Below are 19,463 nucleotides of genomic sequence, written 5' to 3'. Positions count from 1 at the left end.
GATTCTCAATCTTGGTTACATGTTAGAATCACCCTGGGAGAACCTTTAAAAAATTTTTGATGTTCAGGCCTTACTTCGATCCAGTTGAATCAGAATCCACAAGGATGAGCCCCCCTGCGAGAGTATTTTAAAAATTCCCCAGATGATTCCAACATGCAGCTAGGGTTGAGGACTATGATAAATAGTGGCTGAATTAATGAATCAGTAAATGTTAAAGGAAATTTAGAACAAAGGAAGGAGTACACTAGAATGTTAATGGTGATTTTCTTTGGTGAATGGGATAATTTGCTAGCTTTGCATTCTCTGTACTTTTATTTTCTAGATTTCTTACAATGAATATGTATCATTTTATTCTTAGAAAAATTAAATGTATCATTACCTGATTTATCTATTAGCACACTGAAAGCCAAATGTTTCATAAATCATGGTATTTGGGGATTAAACCAATGATTTTACTTATAAACCTTAGACAGATCACCTGATACGTGTGTGTCTGTGTGTTCAAGAGGTTAAAAGGACAAGTTCCTGGAGTCAATGACCTGGTATTGCTCCATTCTCTGTATTTACTGTTCAGTTCCACTGATCCTGTACAAAAGACCTTTATTCCAGGACTGAGGAGACAGTTTTAAATAATGAACATCATCTTACTGCTTTCATATTTTATTCCACAAACAGGAGATGGTAAACATATGTCCTCTGCTAGGCAGGACTGTGGGATTTGGATAAAAATACTTACATGCTGAAACAAGAGAGGAAAACACTGTAATGATAGTGACAGTTTCATCAACCATTTAGACCTTAAATAACTGCAAATATCAACTTTTTCCCATCTAAGGAAACGGTAGACATTGTAAGTGGCGGTGAGGGATGAAGACTGCTGCGTCTTTATGAGATGAAAATGGCTGATCTGTGATGATGTGCTTTAGGGACAGGGAATAGTTGCTGTCCAACTTCTGTAGAAGGGGTGTGGTTTGGGTCACAGAGCTCAGTCCTTGGGCATAGGATACAGTTGTAGAATGCAGGGTCATCTTCTGCTTTCTTAAATATGCCTCCATTAATAAGTCTGTAGTGTACTAGCCTCTTTTTTGATCAGATCATCTTAGAGATTTGGTGGTAGTTAGTGATGGTGTACTTAGTATAACAATTTTTCTGAGTTCCATTCATAGACTGTTTAAAGAGAAGTACAACCTTCTGTTTTATATGAAGAAACCATGACCCTTAGAAGGGGAGTAAACATCTTAAAGTTGCCTAATAAATTTCTGGCAGTATTCTGGATACTGAAGTACCAGACCAGGCTTTCTTGACAAAACCAACATTCTTCCTAGGCAGGGAGTGAGGGCACCGAGGGTCACATGCCCCTTGGGATGCTATGGCAGGTACACAGGTGGTATGTGAACATACCCTCTTTCACTCAGTGGACCATGTAAGCAAGGAAGATATCTGTCGAGGCTCCATCTGTTCCTTCCCCAAGGTGGATACTTACTTAACAGTAACTCCTTAATTTTCATTTTTACAATCTTTAAGTGTATAATCTTCCACAGGTACCATCTTAGAGCTAGTATAAAGAATAAAACTGAGGCCAAAAGCCACCAGTGAGAGCATATGGGAGACTTTCTTTCCCTTCTATATTTGTGAGATATGTGTGCTCTGGTTCATCGTTTGAGACGCCAACCAAATAAATTACAGAGGTGTTTAACCTTTCTTAATAAGCGTTTAAGGAGTCTCACAGCCTTAGCCAGATAACCTACTGCAGAAGCAATGTCTACATACTCATATTGAAAGAAACAATTTTTCTCTAACATTAAGAAACATGCATAGAATACCTAATACTGTACCTAGAACAAAATAGGCATGCAATAATTGTAGTTATTCCTAATATTTTACAATTAATCAGTTATCTTTTGAAGAGTGGCAACGGTGAATGTGAACTAGTTTCTCGTAAACACTACATATTGGCAGTATTATTTAAATGATGACTTATAGACATTTCAAGTAAAATCCACAAAATCTGAGGGGAAATTTCAAGGATGGACATCAATAGAGAAAAGCTGTGGTGAAGGGTTTTGCCAGAATGTGGATGAAAAATACTTAAATCAGCTCACAGGCTTCAAGATAAAAATCAACTAGACCCCCTTAGGAATCTGAAATTCAAGAATGAAGTGGGGCTACAGGTCAAAGACAATAATTTTTCTGGAGCTCTGAGTTGAATGTATTAGTTGAATAGTTTTGTTTCTGTCCCACAATCTATCTAAGGTAATCATAGTTGCTTTTTTCATACAATCTTTATAATTGATGAAAACTAAACAGATCAACATTTTTTTGTCTCCTCCCCCTCATTTTTCTCAAAGATTTCAAATGTTTTATGAGTAAGTTTACACTGTCACAAGAAAAACTCTTTGGCAGTCAAAAACTGAAATGATGATCTTTAGTATTGTAAAAGTGATTTATATATAATTTGAGCCAAGGATTTTGGGTTCTGTAGCTAGCATTAGGTGGAAACTAACTGGAGTGCTTTTATATACTCAGAATATTTTCATGACAATGGTTTTAAAGGAAATAAAGTGTATGTCTGGGTCTTCAGTAAAGCACATCAAAGCTACAGAGAGTTAGAAAACCATGAGAGATCATTGCATGAGTAAGATACTTTTAAAAATAAAGATAAAACAGCTGAGGGTCAGTCTATTCTTTTGTTTGTTACATGTATAGCAACTTAGCTGATGTTGTGGGCTAGTAGGAACAAGGGCAGTTAGATGAATCATTGTGGCCTAGAAAATGGATTTAAAATAAATTGTTAAGAAGAAAAAGTCTGGTTTTGGTTCTTATATCTGTTTGCATCCTGAATTTGGGATTTAGTGATATGAAATGTGGAGGATACAAAAGTGATTAAGAACCAGTCCCTGATCCTAAGTTGTTTACTGTTTAGAAGGAAAGATAAGGCAATATTGTGTTATCAATATATCCTGCTTGACTAGCTTAGTTGCAAAATGAGGTTACATTTCTTTAAAATGTCTAACATAACTGTCTTATATTCATTAACTTCTGAGACAGTGCTAGGCATTGAATAAATGATAAATATACCTAGGTTTTCTCAGGATGAAATGAATTTAGAGGTTTATCATGTATCTTCTAATATATTGCACATTATTCTTCTTGAGTAAAGCAATGGTAATGAAATACTTATGGGGGAGTTTCTTAATTTTCCATCATATCAAAAAGAATAAAATACCTAGGAATAAACCTACTGAAAGGGGCAAAAGACCTGTACTCTAAAAACTATAGGACAGGAATTCCTGTTGTGGCTCAGCAGAAACAAATCTGACTAGTATCCATAAGCATGCAGGTTCAATTCCTGGCCTCACTCAGCGGGTTAAAGATCCAGTGCTGCCATGAACTGTGGTGTAGTTCACAGATGCAGCTCAGATCCTACATTGTTGTGGCTGTGCTGTATGACTGCAGCTACAGTTCCCATTCAACTCCTAGCCTGGGAACCTCCATACGCTGTAGGTGCAGCCCTAAAAAAAAAATACAGGACACTGATGAAGGAAATCAAAGATGACACAAACAGATGGAAATATCATGCTCTTGGATTGGAAGAATCAATACTGTCAAAATGACTATACTACCCGAGGCAATCTAAAGATTCAGTGCAATCCCTATCAAATTACCAAGGGCATTTTTCACAGAACTAGAACAAAATATTTTAAAATTTGTATGGAAACACAAAAGATCTTCAATAGCCAAAGCAAACCTCTTTTTTTTTTTTTTTTTTTTTTTTTTTTTTTGCTTTTTATGGCCACACCCATGGCATATGGATGTTCCTAGGCTAGGGGTCAAATCAGAGCTACAGCTCCCAGCCTATGCCATAGCCACAGCCACAGCAATGTGGGATCCAAGCCACATCTGCAACCTACACCACAGCTCATGGCAATGCCAGATCCTTAACCAACTGAGTGAGGCCAGGGATTGAACTCACATCCTCATGGATCCTAGTTGGGTTCTTTAACCACTGAGCCACAAAGGGAACTCCTGCCAAAGCAATCTTGATAAAGAAAAATGATATTGGCAGAATCAGGCTCCCTGGCTTCAGACTATATTACAAAGCTACAGTCATAAAAACAGTGTGGTACTATACAAATACCAGAAATATACATCAATGGAAGAGGATAAAAAGCCCAAAAATAAATCCAAGCATTCATACCAACTAATCTATGACAAGAGAGGCAAGAATATACAATGGAGAAAAGGCAGTCTCTTCAATTGTGGCACTGGGAAAACTGGACAGCTACATGCAAAACAATGAAATTAGAACATTCTCTAATACCATATGCAAAAATAAACTCAAAATGGGTTAAACAACTCAACATAATGCCAGATATAAAACTCTTAGAGGAAAACATAGGCAGAACACTCCTTTATATAAATCAAAGCAATATCTTTTTGGATCTACCTCCTAGAATAACGAAAATAAAAACAAAAATAAATAGCTGGGACCTAATTAAACTTAAAAGCTTTTGCACAGCAAAGGAAATCATCAACAAAACGAAAAGCCAACCCACAGAATGGAAGAAAATCTTTGCAAGTGAAACGACCAACAAGAGATTAATCTCCAAAACATACAAACATATTATACAGCTTTATAAAAAAAACCAAAACAACCCAATCAAAATATTGTCAGAAGATCCAAATAGACATTTCTCCAAAGAAGAAAGACGGCTGGCTAAAAAGCACATGAAAATATGTTCAACATCACTAATTATTAGAAAAGTATAAATCAAAATTGCAATGAGGTATCACCTCAACCTGTCAGAAAGGCCATCATCAAAAAATCTACAAACAATAAATATTGGAGAGTGTACTGAGAAAAGGGAAACCTCTTACACTGTTGGGAATGTGAATTTGTGCAACCACTATGGGAAACAGTATGGAGGTTCTTTAAAAACTAAAAATGTAACTACCGTATGATCCAGCAATCCCACTTCTGGGCATCTATCTGGAGAAAACCATTAATTTGAAAAGATACATGCACCCCAATGTTCACTGCAGCACTATTTACAATAGCCGAGATATGGAAGCAACCTAAATGTCCATCAACAGAGGAATGGATCAAGAAGGTGTGGTACATACATACAATGGAATATTTAAAGAAATGAATACAATGAAAGAATGAAATAATGCCATTTGAAGCAATATGGATGTACCTAAAAATTATCATATATGTGAAGTAACTCAGAGAAAAGACAAATATCATGAGATCATTAATATGTGTAACCTAATAAAAAGGATACAAAAGAACTTACAAAATAGAAACAGACTGAAAGATTTCAAAAATAATCTTATGTTTACCAAAGGGGAAATGGTGGGGGAGGAATAAATTAGGAAGTTGGAATTAACATACACATGTTATTACATATAAAATATATAGGTAACAAGGACCTACTGTTGAGGATAAGGAATATTCTTAATACTGTGTAATAGCCTATGTGTGAAAAGAATCTGAAAAGGAATAGATATATGTATAACTGATTTACTGTGCTGTACACCTGAAACTAGCGCAACTTTGTAAGTCAACAATGTTGACTTCAAAAAACTTTTTTAAAAAAGATCAGACCAAGATATGGAAGCAATCTAAGTGTCCAACAAGAGATGAATGGATAAAGATGTGTTATGTAAATACCCAGTGGAATTATTTAGATATGAGAAAGAAAGAAAGAAGAACATGGATGGACCCTGAGGGCCTTACACTAAGTGAAATAACTCATTCAAAGACAAATACTATATGTTCTCACTTATATGTGGAATCTAAGAAGGTCAAACTAGTAAAAACCATGAAAATGGTCATTAATAGGTGATAAGAGATGGGAAGGTTAAGATTGATGTTTTTTAAGGGTACAAATTTGCAATGAGGAGAAAAAAATCCATAGAGAACTACTGCAGAAATAGTGAATATAGACAAAAATATTATTCTATAATTAAGTAACATGGTAAATATGGCTATAATGATATATTACAATATATGCAAATGTATTAAAGTAACACACTTTACACCTTAAATTTACAATGTTACATGTTGAAGATATTCAATAGAAAATTAAAGAATAAGTACACACAGCTCAGAAACAGAGAAAACAAAATTGTCAGTGTATCACTCTTATAAAACCCAAGAAAAAGGCAACGTTTTTATTGTCTGAAAATATAATCTCAATTCTATGATAAGACTGTATCTTTTCCCTTAAGTTTTAGATTTTTTTAAGCAACTGCTCCTTTCCAAATATTTTTGTCTTCCTATGTTATGGTCAACGTTTTATTCTATTTAAGGTAGCTTATTTATAAACAGTCTATGCGATCTTAATTCAATTTTGAACCTAGGATTAACTGATGAAATAAAGCTCCATATCACCTGAATGTGCCTTTTCAGAATTTCATTGACCTAGTGAGACAAAACAAAGTATAAATAAGCAGGGAAAACAATCTAAACAGGGAGAAAGACTAAGGAAGTTTATTTTTCTTTTTTCTTTTATTTTTTTTACCTAGACAAACCTGAATATGCAACTATTTAAAATTCACACAATTCTTTGTCTTACAGCTTTTTGTTCAGTTTTCAAATTGTATACTCTTCAAAATGAATTTCAGTGAACAAAATATGTCTTTTTTCCAGTTTTATTGCAATATATTGATTTCAGCATATTGATTTCAAACACTTATAGATTACAAAATGGTTCTCACAATGGCTTAGTCAATATCTCTACCATGTCACATAATTACCATCTCTTCTTTGTGATGAGAGCATTTAAAATTTACTCTAACTCAGAAAAGTAAAAAAAAAGAATTACCATATGATCCTGCAATCATACTCCTGGGCACATATATAGACAAAACTTTGATTCAAAAAGATGCATGCACCCCTATGTTCATAGCAGCACTATTCACAATAGCCAAGACATGGAAACAACCTAAATGTCCATCAACAGATGAATGAATAAAGATGTGGTACATATATACAATGGAATATTACTTGGCTATAAAAAAGAACAAAATAATGCCACTTGTAGCAACATGGATAGGCCAGAGATTAACATACTAAGTGAAGTCAGACAGAGAAAGACAAATGTCATATGAGATCACACATATGTATAATCTAAAAGATGGCACAAATGAACCTATCTATAAAAGAGAAATAGACTCACAGATGTAGAGAACTGACTTGTGGTTTCCAAGATTGAGGGGGTTGGGAGAGGGATACAGTGGGAGGATGTGATTAGCAGATGGAAGGTGGTATATATAGAATGGATAAACAACAAGGTCCCATGGGGAACTATATTCAATATTTTATGATAAATTATAATGGTAAATAATATTTATTTATTTACTTATTTGCTTTTTAGGGCCATATGGAAGTTCCCAGGCTAGGGGTTGAATTGGAGCTGCAGCTGCCGGCCTACACCACAGCCACAGCAACAAGGGATCTGAGCTGCATCTGTGACCTACACCACAGCTCACAGCAATGCAGAGCGAGGCCAGGGATCAAATCTGCATCCTCATGGATACTAGTCAGATTTGTTTCTGCTGCACCACAACAGGAATGCTGAAAATAAAATTTAAAAGAATGTATATGTATATATATGTGTGTGTATACACATACACACACACACACTTAATGTATATATATATACACATACATTTAAAAGAATGTATATATGTGTGAATCACTTTGTTGTAGAGCAGAAATTAACACAACATTGTAAATCAACTATACTTCAATTAAAAATTAAAATAAACCTAAGATTTACTCTCTTAGCAACTTTCAAGTATATGTAATATTAGTTTATTAGCTACAAAATGAGCTATATATATTCAGAAATATTATGACATATATATATTGAGAAGTATTATGACATAAAGTAATTCCCAACTTCTAATCTTCTATTTTTCATTATTTACCATAAAATGTCATGCAAATAGGTATTCTTAAAATCATGAGTAAAGAAATAGGATATTTACTAATTTTGCATTTTCAATTACAAGGTTTCCTTCAGTAAGCAAAACATGTCATTTGTTTTCTAACACCTTCAAATTAACTAGAACATATTTAGATATTAATAATCTAGTATAAAATATAGTGGATAATTTCCCCACTCCTTAGACAAAGGATAGATTGCTAAAGGGAAGTAATAAAAATTAGCTTTAATTTAAAACAAACTTTAAATAGGCAGTTACACAAGTAAATAAAAATAAAACCACTGAATTAATTGCAGCCTTTAGCATCTTAATTATTACAAGGTGGTAGTAAATATTTGCTAATTGAGTAGAGTTCTATCACTTTAGAAAAAATATTTTATTCAGTCATTTTATTAACCCCTTTGATCAATTAAATATTACCTTGATATAACTGGCCATGTCCAGAAGTAATAATTATTTTTTAATGAAATCTAGGTGAATAAGTTCAGGTTTAAGGAAGCCTGAGGATGCATTTAACCAAAAGTAAATAAATTTAAGGGCTCCTGAGAAGAAATGAAAAATAGAACAAAGAACTTTAGAAAAGGGAATTACTTATCACTCACAAATATTAGAGCTTGATTTGTGGGGAGGGTTTGCAAATAGTTGAACACTACTATGTCTTTAGATTCAGGCGTTTTCTTGGATCAGATTTGCTGTATATAAATTATCTCAAATTTTCTTAAGTGTGTAATTGTTGAGTAGAGAAATAATCTTCTGTCAGTATATTTGATTTTGTTAATATTTAATATTTCTACTCAAGTTTACATTTATCTAGATTTACCATTACTTTGGATTATTTGGGAAAGACTAATGAACTCTTAGCATGGTCTGACTTCAGAAGGTATCTGATTCTTATGTGCAATTGGAAGCACATCTACATTCACATTGTAACACTGGGCTATGGGATAAATACACTTGATTCCTGGCTACAATGTCTCATTTATAACATGAGGACAGAAAATCTTTCTTCTCTCACCTGAATTTATGCACTGCAATTAATGACAAAAAGAGAAAAAGAGGCCATCTGTTTATATCCTTTATCCCTAATACATCTTTTTTGCCTTAATTTTCACTAGGTGGATCTTTATGGGGTTGTAAGGGTAGATCAAAGGATGCCCTCTCTTTTGAGGGCCATTTGGATGACTCCACAGATTGTGACCCAGGATATGAATAATCCACATAAGGAGCAAATGAGTGGTTTAATGCAAGACTCAATAAACATATCTGACTTCTACTACTCCATTATTTTAAAAACAGAATAGTACCTGGGCTGAAGGACAGTGTAGCAATAAGTCCCTTAATAAAACCCAAAGAACAAATTTACAACAGATTCATTCAAACAATTATTGTTCTTTTATACAAATGACAAGTTTGAGGTTAGTGTGACATTATCTATGAAATACTGCAAAATCTCTTGGCCTTGAAAGGTAGGTCAACATGCTGCCAGCTTTGGGTTACCTTAGCAACTAATAGAATAAGGCCTTGTGAGTATTTAGTGACCAAGGAAAGTGGAAAGACATTGAGATGTTCTAAGTGGAACTGAAAAATTTTTTCATTGCATTAAACTGGTTTCTGTTCTTTCCTCATTTCCTAGCTTTCAGAAAAGTTAAAGAGGTTTTGAAAATAATTTGATTAAAATGTAAGAGAAAAATTATTATCAGGAAACCCAAGGCAAATAATTGTGCTTCGGACATAAATGGTAGTTTGTATAAAATCCTGACCTTAAATTCACAAATAGAAAATAGGTAACATAGAAGAGATGACATAAAATGGTTGAGTTTATTCGTGATTGCATTTTTAAATTTTGATAAGTTCTTTCATTTAAAACCGTCAAGATACCACTTTCCAGTGATATCTTGGTACAATCGGTTATCCTGAACATAATTTTAGTGATTATCTTTGTATAAATCATTAGGCTGAATAGAATATTTAGAATCGTTAGTGACTGGGAATTTGTCCAGTTCAACACACTTCCCCCCACCCCCAGGCACTGCTTAGGTTAAAGAGGTCATTAAGTTCTTAGGGAGTGAGCAAGGGTAAGAAAACTCACTATTTGACAATTGCTGTGTCTTCCCTCTACCGTGTTGCCTTTTTAATATCATCATGAAACATATCAGATCTGGCCAGTGAGTTATGTCAAATGCCAACCAGTGGAATGACTTTTTTTTTTTTTGGTCTTGTTTCTAGAGCACATTTGCTTTCCTAGTATGACCCCAGCAAAACAAAAGAGAAACTAGGCTTCAAAAAATAGCTTAGTTTTTGTTCTTCAGAATTGCTTTGGCAATTCTGGGTCTTTTGTGGTTCCATAAAAATTTTTGGATTGTTGGTTCTAGTTTTGTGAAAAATGTAATCGGTAATTTGATAGGGCATTGAATCTGTAGATTGCTTTGGGTAGTATGGCCATTTTTACAACATTAATTTTTCCAATCCAGGAGCATGGACTATCTTTCCATTTCCTTTTATTTTTTTTGGCTCTTTTGCCATTTTCTTGGGCTGCTCTCGCGGCATATGGAGGTTCCCAAGCTAGGGGTCTAATCAGACCTGTAGGCCAGAGCCATGGCAACGCGGGATCTGAACCGCATCTGCAACCTACACCACAGCTCACAGCAACACCGGATCGTTAACCCACTGAGCAAGGGCAGGGATCAAACCCACAACCTCATGGTCCCTAGTCAGATTAACCACTGCGCCACGACGGGAACTCCATCTTTCCATTTCTTTACATCTTCTTTACTTTCCTTGAGTAATGTTTTATAGTTCTCAGCAAATAAGTCCTTTACCTCCTTGGTCAGGTGTATTCCTACATATTTGATTTTTTGGGGTGCAATTTTAAAAGGTATTCTATGAGACTGATTTATGAATGTTAATCTTATATCCTGCTACTTTACTTAATTTGTTGATCAGTTCAAGTAGCTATTGGGTTGAGTCCTTAGGGTTTTCTATATATAGTATCATGTCATCTGCACACAGTGACAGTTTTACCTCTTCTCTTCCTATGCCTTTTATTTCTTTTGTTTGTCTGATTGCTGTGGCTGAGACTTCCCATACTATGTTGAATAACAATGGTGAGAGTGGGCATCCTTGTCTTGTTTCAGATTTTAGTGGGAAGGCTTTCAGATTTTCTCCATTGAGTATTATATTTGCTGTGGGTTTGTCATAAATGGCTTTGACTATGTTAAGGAATGTTCCCTCTATGCCTGCTTTGGTAAGAGTTTTCATCATGAAGGGATGTTGGACTTTGTCAAATGCTTTTTCTGCATCTATTGAGATGATCATGTGGTTTTTGACTTTCCTTTTGTTAATGTGGTCTATGACATTGACTGATTTACATATGTTGAACCACCCTTGTGAACCTGGGATGAATCCTACCTGGTCGAGGTATACGATCTTTTTGATATGTTGTTGGATTTGGTTGGCTAAAATTTTGTTGAAAATTTTTGCGTCTAAATTCATCAAAGACATTGGTCGATAGTTTTCTTTTTTGATGGTATCTTTGACTGGTTTTGGAATTAGGGTGATGGTGGCATCATAGATTGTCTTTGGGAGTGTTCCTTCTTCTTCAACCTTTCGAAAAAGTTTAAGTCAAAGCAATTCTGAAGAACAAAAACCAAGCAGGAGGCATCTCTCTCACAGATTTCAGGCAATATTACAAAGCCGCAGACATCAAGACAGTGTGGTACTGGTACCAAAACAGACAGAGAGACCAATGAAACAGAATGGAGAACCCACAAAAAAAACCCAGACACCTTTGGTCAATTAATCTTTGGCAAAGGAGGCAAGAATGTAAAATGGGAAAAAGACAGTCTTTTCATCAAATGGTGCTGGGAAAACTGGATGGCCACATGTAAATCAATGAAACTAGATCACACCCTCACATCATGCACAAAAATAAACTCAAAATGGCTGAAAGACTTAAATATAAGACAAGACACCATCAAACTCCTGGAAGAGAACATAGACAAAACATTCTCTGACATCAACCTTATGAATATTTCCTCAGGTCAGTCTCCTAAAACAACAGAAATAAAAGCAAAAATAAACCAATGGTGACCTAATCAAACTGACAAGCAAAGGAAACCAAAAAGAAAACAAAAAGACAGCTTACAGAATGGGAGAAAATAGTTTCAAATGATGCAACAGACAAGAGCTTAATCTCTAGAATATACAAGCAACTTATACAACTCAACAGCAAAAAAGCCAAAAACCCAATGGAAAAATGGGCAAAAGACCTGACTAGAAATTTTTCCAAGCAAGATGTACAGATGGCCAACAAGCACATGAAACAATGCTCAACATCCCTGATTATTAGAGAAATGCAAATCAAAACTACCATGAGACACCACCTCACACCAGTCAGAATGGCCATCATGAATAAGTCCACAAATAACAAATGCTGGAGGGGTTGTGGAGAAAAGGAACCCTCCTGCACTGTTGGTGGGAATGTAAGCTGGTATAGCCACTATGGAGAACAGTATGGAGGTACCTTAGACATCTATATATAGAACTACTATATGATCCAGCAATCCCACTCTTGGGCATATATCTGGACAAAAGTTTCCTTGAAAAAGACACATGCACCCGCATGTTCATTGCAGCACTATTCACAATAGCCAGGACATGGAAACAACCCAAATGTCCACTGATAGATAATTGGATCAGGAAGATGTGGTATATATACACAATGGAATACTATTCAGCTATAAAAAAGAACAAAATAATGCCATTTGCAGCAACATGGATGGAACTAGAGACTCTCATACTAAGTGAAGTAAGTCAGAAAGAGAAAGACAAATACCATATGATGTCACTTATATCTGGAATCTAACATATGGCACAAAGGATCTTTTCCACAGAAAAGAAAATCATGGACTTGGAGAAGAGACTTGTGGTTGCCAAGGGTGAAGGGGAGGGAGTGGGAGGGACTGGGAGTTTAGGGTAAATAGATGCAGAATGTAGCCTTTGGGATGGATTAGCAATGGGATCCTGCTGTGTAGCACTGGGAACTCTGTCTAGTCACTTATGATGGAACATTTAATGTGAGAAAAAAGAATGTATACATGTATGTGTAACTAGGTCACAATGCTGTACAGTAGAAAAAAATATAATATAAATAAAGAATAGAAAAAATAGCTTAAGTAGGAGTTCCCGTCGTGGCTCAGTGGTTAACAAATTCAACTAGGAACCATGAGGTTGCAGGTTCAATCCCTGGCCTTGCTCAGTGGGTTAGGGATCCAGCATTTCCGTGAGCTGTGGTGTAGGTTGCAGAGGTGGCTTGGATCCTGTGTTGCTGTGGCTCCAGCGTAGCCCGGCAGCTGTAGCTCCGATTAGACCTGTAGCCTGGGAACCTCCACATGCCGTGGGTGTGGCCCTAAAAAAGGACAAAAGACAAACAAATAGCTTAAGTAAATAGAATTTATATATAAAATTCACTTGTTTTAAGTGTACCACTCAATAGTTTTTAGTATATTTACTGAGTTGTGCAATCACAATTACAACTTAATTTTACAATAGTTCCATTTCCCCCATCCTTGTGCTGTAAGCAGTCACACCGCATTTCCACTTCCCATACCAGGTAAACACCAATCTATATTCTTTTTTCTTTTTTCTTTTTTTTTTTGTCTTTTTTAAGCTATTTCTTGGGCCGCTCCCGCGGCATATGGAGGTTCCCAGGCCAGGGGTTGAATTGGAGCTGTAGCCACTGGCCTACGCCAGAGCCACAGCAATGCGGGATCCGAGCCGCGTCTGCAACCTACACCACAGCTCACGGCAACGCCAGATTTTAACCCACTGAGCAAGGGCAGGGACCGAACCTGCGACCTCATGGTTCCTAGTTGGATTCGTTAACCACTGCGCCACGATGGGAACTCCCAATCTATATTCTATTGATATAGATTTGCTGATTTTGGAGTCTTCATATGAATGGAATCATATATGGTCTTTTGGGATAGGTTTCTTTTACCTGGCATGTTGTAGCACATATTAGTACTTCATTCCTATTTATTGCTGAATAATATTTCATTGTATGCATGTGCTACAATTTATTCATCAGTTGATGGACATTTGGATTATTGCCACTTTTTTGCTTTCATGAATAATGCTGCTATGAATATTCATATACAAGTTTTTGTGTGGATGTATGTTTTAATTTCTCTTGAGTAGATACCTAAGAGTTAAATTGCTGGGCATTATGGTACCCTTATGTTTAATTACATAAGGACATGCCAGACTGCTTTTCAAAGTGGCTACAGCACTGTACACTTCCCCCAGCAATGTATTAAGGTACAGATTTCTCCACATCTTTATTATTGCTATCCTAGTGGATTTAAAATGAAATTTTAGGAATTCCCATTGTGGCTCAGTGGAAATGAATCTGACTAGCATCCATGAGGATGCAGGTTTGATCCCTAGCCTTGCTCGGTGGCTTAAGGATCCATTGTTGCAGTGAGCTGTGGTGTAGGTCACAGACGCAGCTCAGATCTGACATTGCTGTAGCTGTGGCGTCGGCCAACAGCTACAGCTCTGATTTGACCCCTAGCCTGGGAACCTCCATATGCCATAGGTACAGCCCTAAAAAAATAAACCAAAAAGACAAAATTGAAACTTCATTATGGCTTTGATTTACAGCTTCCTGATGATTAATAATACTGAATATCTTTTTCATGTACTTATTGGCCATCTGTATATCTTCAGAGAAATATCTATTTAGATCCTTCACATGTGGGGGTTACTTTTCTATTGTTGAATTTTAAAAGCTCTTTCAATATTCTGTATGTAAGTTTCTTACTAGGCATACAATTGCAAATATTTTCTCTCAGTTTTATAGGCTGACTTTTCATTTGCTTGATGGTGTCTTTTGAGGTACAAGGTCTATGGAGGGGATTACAGACTTTGAATGTAATACATTGGGCATGGTATTCCATTTCCACAAAAATTTTGTGTATAAGTTTTATACCAATGCTTAACAAATGGCCAAAAATGTAGCAGTTTAGAGCAACACAAATTTACTGTTTCATAGTTTCTATGAGCCAGGAATTTGGCACATTTCAGCTGGGGTCCTCTGCTCAGGGTCTCAAAAGGCTGAAATCAAGATGTTGGCCAGCTGCTTCCTCATATGGAGACTTGACTAGTGATATACTTTTTAAAATCTTCCTCATATTATTGGAAAAATCCATTTCCTTGAAGTTCTATGACTGATATATTTGTTTTCTTGCTGTCAGTCAGTGATGGCTCTCAGATCCTAGAGGCCACTCTCAGGTCCTTACCTTGTGGACCTCCACAGGCTAGTTCACAACATGAATATTTACTCCTTCAAGGGCAGGGGAAGAATCTTTCTCATACTTTGAATCTGATTTCAAGAAGGGCCAAATCTCCCTTTTAAGAACTCATCTGATTAGGTCAGGCCCATCTAATTCAAAATCAACTGGTTAGCAACCTAATCATCAGCGTTATATCCTACTATATTCATAGGTTCCGCCCATACTCAGGACTATAAAAGGGTACATCCACCAGGGGGTGGGAATCTTGCAGGGCTATTTTGGGATTCTGCTTACTACACCCTGAAAAGGTAACTTTTCTACTACATTTCGATATGGAGAGATTTATATGGGAAGTATCTTAGTTATTTTACTTGTGATTTTCACTCCTATTTAGAGTAAAACAATATAGTAATATTGAGTTTTTGTACATGAATTGTTATATTCCTATTTTTGTCCTTGAGAAAACAAAAAGTTAAGAGTGAACAGTTAAATGAAAGATTTTTTAAATATACCTACTAGGTCCAGTGGTATTGAAACAGTAGTGCTCTCAACAAATGTATTTATTTGAAAATCCATTTTAAAAGCAAAATATTTTAAATTTAATTTTTCAAATATTTATGCTAAAATCAAATTTCTCCCCCCTATTCCTACTCCTTTCTCATGCCTGCTAAAGAAACAAGGAATGGAGTCATTTGCTTATATGGTCTCTGAATAAATGAGAGTAAATATTAGTGGCAAAATAGTGCATAATACTATTTATAGTATTGTTGCTTTATTTAGTATATTACTTTTAATTTTTCAATGCTCTGTGGCTTTAAACAACTAGAGAAGCTTCTGATAGCTGAATCTTCATGACAAAATAAAAATCCCTTTGCTTTTTCTTACTTAAAGCACTTTGGTTGATAACACTGAATTGTATAGTTGAAATTTGCTGAGAGAGTAGAACTTAAATATTCTCACCAAAAAGGGGAAAAAACCTGTCACTGGTTGCAGATGACATGTTACTACAAATAGAAAGTCCTAAAAATGATACCAGAAAACCTAAAGAGCTCATTAATGAATTTGGTAAAGTGGCAGGATACAAAATTAATACACAAAACCTCTTGTATTTCTATACACTAATAATAAAAGATCAGAAAGAGAAATTAAAGAACAATCCCATTTACCATCACATCAAAAAGAATAAAATACCTTGGATTAAAACTACCTAAAGAGGCAAAAGACCTGTATTCTGAAAACTATAAGACACTGAGGAAAGAAATCAAAGACAACACAAACAGATGGAAAAATATACTATGTTCTTGAATTGGAACAATCAATATTGTCAAAATGGCTATACTACCCAAGGCAATTTAGAGAGTCAATGCAAATCACTAGTTGCATTTTTCACAGATCTAGAACAAAAAAATAAGTTTGTATGGAAACACAAAACACCTTGAATAGCCAAAGCAATCTTGAGAAAGAAAAATTGAGCTGTAGGAATCAGTCTCCCTGACTTCAGACTATACTACAAAGCTACAGTATTCAAAACAGTATAGGAATGTCACAAAAACAGAAATATATATATAGCATAGAAAGCCCAGACATAAACCCACACATCTATGGTCAGTTAATCTACAAAAAAGGAGGCAATAATATCCAAAGGAGAAAAGACAGTCTCTTCAATAAGTTGTGCTGAGAAAACTAGAAAGCTACATGTAAAAGAATGATATCAGAACATTCTCTAACAAAATACGCAAAAATAAACTCAAAATGGATTAAAGACCTAAACATAGAGCTGGATACCATAAAACTCTCAGAGGAAAACACAGAAAGAAGAGCCCTTGGCATAAATTGCAGAAATATCTTTTTGGATCCACCGCCTAGAGTATGGAAAATAAAAACAAAAATAAAATAATGGGACCTAATTAAACTTAAAGGCTTTTGCACACAAAGGAAAGCTTCAACAAATTGAAAAGACAAACCATAGAATGGGAGAAAATCTTTGCAAATGAAGCAGCCAACAAGGTATTAATTTCCAAAATATACAAACATCTCATATAGCTCTATATGAAAAAATAAATGACCCAATCAAAAATGGGCAGATCTAAATAGACATTTCTCCAAGAAGACATAACAGATGGCCAAAAAGCACATGAAAAGTGCTCAACATCGCTAATTATTAGAGAAGTGAAGATCAAAACTACAATGAGGTATCACCTCCCATCTGTCAGAATGGCTATCATAAAATGGTCTACAAACAATAAATGCTGGAGAGGGAGTGGAGAAAAGGAAACTCTGTTGGTGGGATTGTAAATTGGTACAACCACTATGGAGAACAGTATGGAGGTTCCTTAAAAAACTAAAAACAGAACTGTTGTATGACTCAACAATCTCACTTCTGGGTATATATCCAGAGAAAACCATGAATCAAAAAGATACATGCACCACAGTGTTCATCGCAGCACTATTCACAGTAGCCAAAACATGGCAGCAATCTAAATGTTCATCAACAGAGGAATGGATAAAGAAGCGGTACATATATACAATGGAATATTACTCAGCCATAAAAAACAATGAAACAATGCCATTTGCTGCAACATGGATAGACCTAGAGATTATCATACTAAGTGAAGTATAAACCAGAGCAAAGACAAATATCCTGTGATATCTAAAAAAATCTAAAAAAATAATACAAATGAACTTATCTATAAAACAGAAATAGATTTACAGACTTTGAAAACAAACTTATGGTTATCAAAGGGGAAATGTGTCAGGGAGGGATAAATGAGGAATTTGGGATTAACATATATACACTACTCTATATAACATAGATAATCAACAAGTACCTACTGCATAGCACAGGGAACTCTACTCAATATTCTGCAATAACTTATATGGGAAAAGAATGAGTATATGTATATGTATATGTATAACTGAATCACTTTGTTGTACAGCAAAAACTCACACAACATTGTAAAATCAAGTATACTCCAATATAAAACAAAAATTAAATTGGGAGTTCCCATTGTGGCTCAGCAGAAATGAATATGACTAGCATCCATGAGGATGCAGGTTCGATCCCTGGCCTTGCTCAGTGGGTTAAGGATCTGGCGTTGCCGTGAGCTGTGTGTTGCTCACAGACACAGCTCAGATCTGGCGTTGATGTAGCTGTGCAGTTACAGCTCCGATTCTACCCCTAGCCTGGGAACCTCCATATGTCGCAGGTGTGGCCCTAAAATTTAAAAAAAATTAAATTGAAAAAAAAACCTCAAAAAAAAACAAAAGAAAAAGATAACTGTGTGAGGTGATAGATGTGCTAAATAATTAGATGGGGGAGGATTCTTTCACAACATATAGGCATATCAAATCACTATTATGTACACTTTCAAATTAAACTGACAATTTTATTTGTCAATTATACCTCAATAAAGCTGAGGGTTTTTTTTAAAAGTAATTTGGGCTGTGGAGTGGGGTTCAGGGCTATGAGTCACAGCTTGAGTCAAGGAAGAAATGTATCATGACTGATGAACTGGTGAGATTGTCCTGCCAGTTGAGGGAATGGAAGTATTCTGGAAAAGAACTCAAGCTATACCCATTACTGTGGCGCAGACCTATCTGAACGCTTTTGTTGAACCTGTGACATGACCAAATATGAGTCTACTTGTAGGGGTTGCCAGAAACTTTTGGAAGAGAACTCATTTGAAGGCACTCGTCTGTTTTTTTTTTTTCCCAGATTCGGGTTCTGAGGTAAGAGTCTAAGCTCAAGTAGCTTAGATAGGAAGTGCAAGTAACATTGGTAGAGGAACGGGGTTATGAGACAGGACAGGAAAGGTAGCCAAGACATTAAACCAACTACCTCAGTGGGCACCTGGATCTGAACTCCTCCAGAAGACAGCTACCCTCACTCAGAGTTGGTGAGAGGTGAGGGAGCTGGGAAGTTTATGCACCTATCCTGAGAATCAGTGGTTGAGGGTGCTTCCAACTGGTGCTATGCTACTTCCTTACACTGGGCAGACTGTAAGGCATAGGGATATAGATATATGTAGTTGGAAGTCTACAGCAATTTACATCAAGTTTTGGGGACATAGGACACTGACAATATCTGTTATCAGTTTAATCTCGTCTTATGTGCTCAAAGGCAAGAGGAACACTCTGCATTTTGCTTGAATCCCATTCTCCTACTTGGATACTTATGTAAGTACAAGAGAGAAAGAATGCTGAAGAATGCTA

General features: G+C 35.8%; 1 long non-coding RNA gene across 1 annotated transcript in view; it reads right to left on the bottom strand.

Annotated features, from left to right (window-relative positions):
* LOC110257744 (uncharacterized) overlaps nucleotides 1-19,463 on the bottom strand; it is a 296,540-nt gene that overhangs the window by 171,195 nt on the left and 105,882 nt on the right. The gene's annotated exons all lie outside the window — the stretch shown is intronic.

Source organism: Sus scrofa, chromosome X (assembly GCF_054392235.1).
Source record: "Sus scrofa isolate SSC_HxYL_T2T_F1_AM1 chromosome X, Sscrofa_HxYL_maternal_Yorkshire_Landrace_v2.0, whole genome shotgun sequence".
Taxonomy (NCBI): domain Eukaryota; kingdom Metazoa; phylum Chordata; class Mammalia; order Artiodactyla; family Suidae; genus Sus; species Sus scrofa.
The sequence above is the reverse complement of the archived record's forward strand: the minus strand, read 5'-3'. Positions and strand labels throughout refer to the sequence as shown.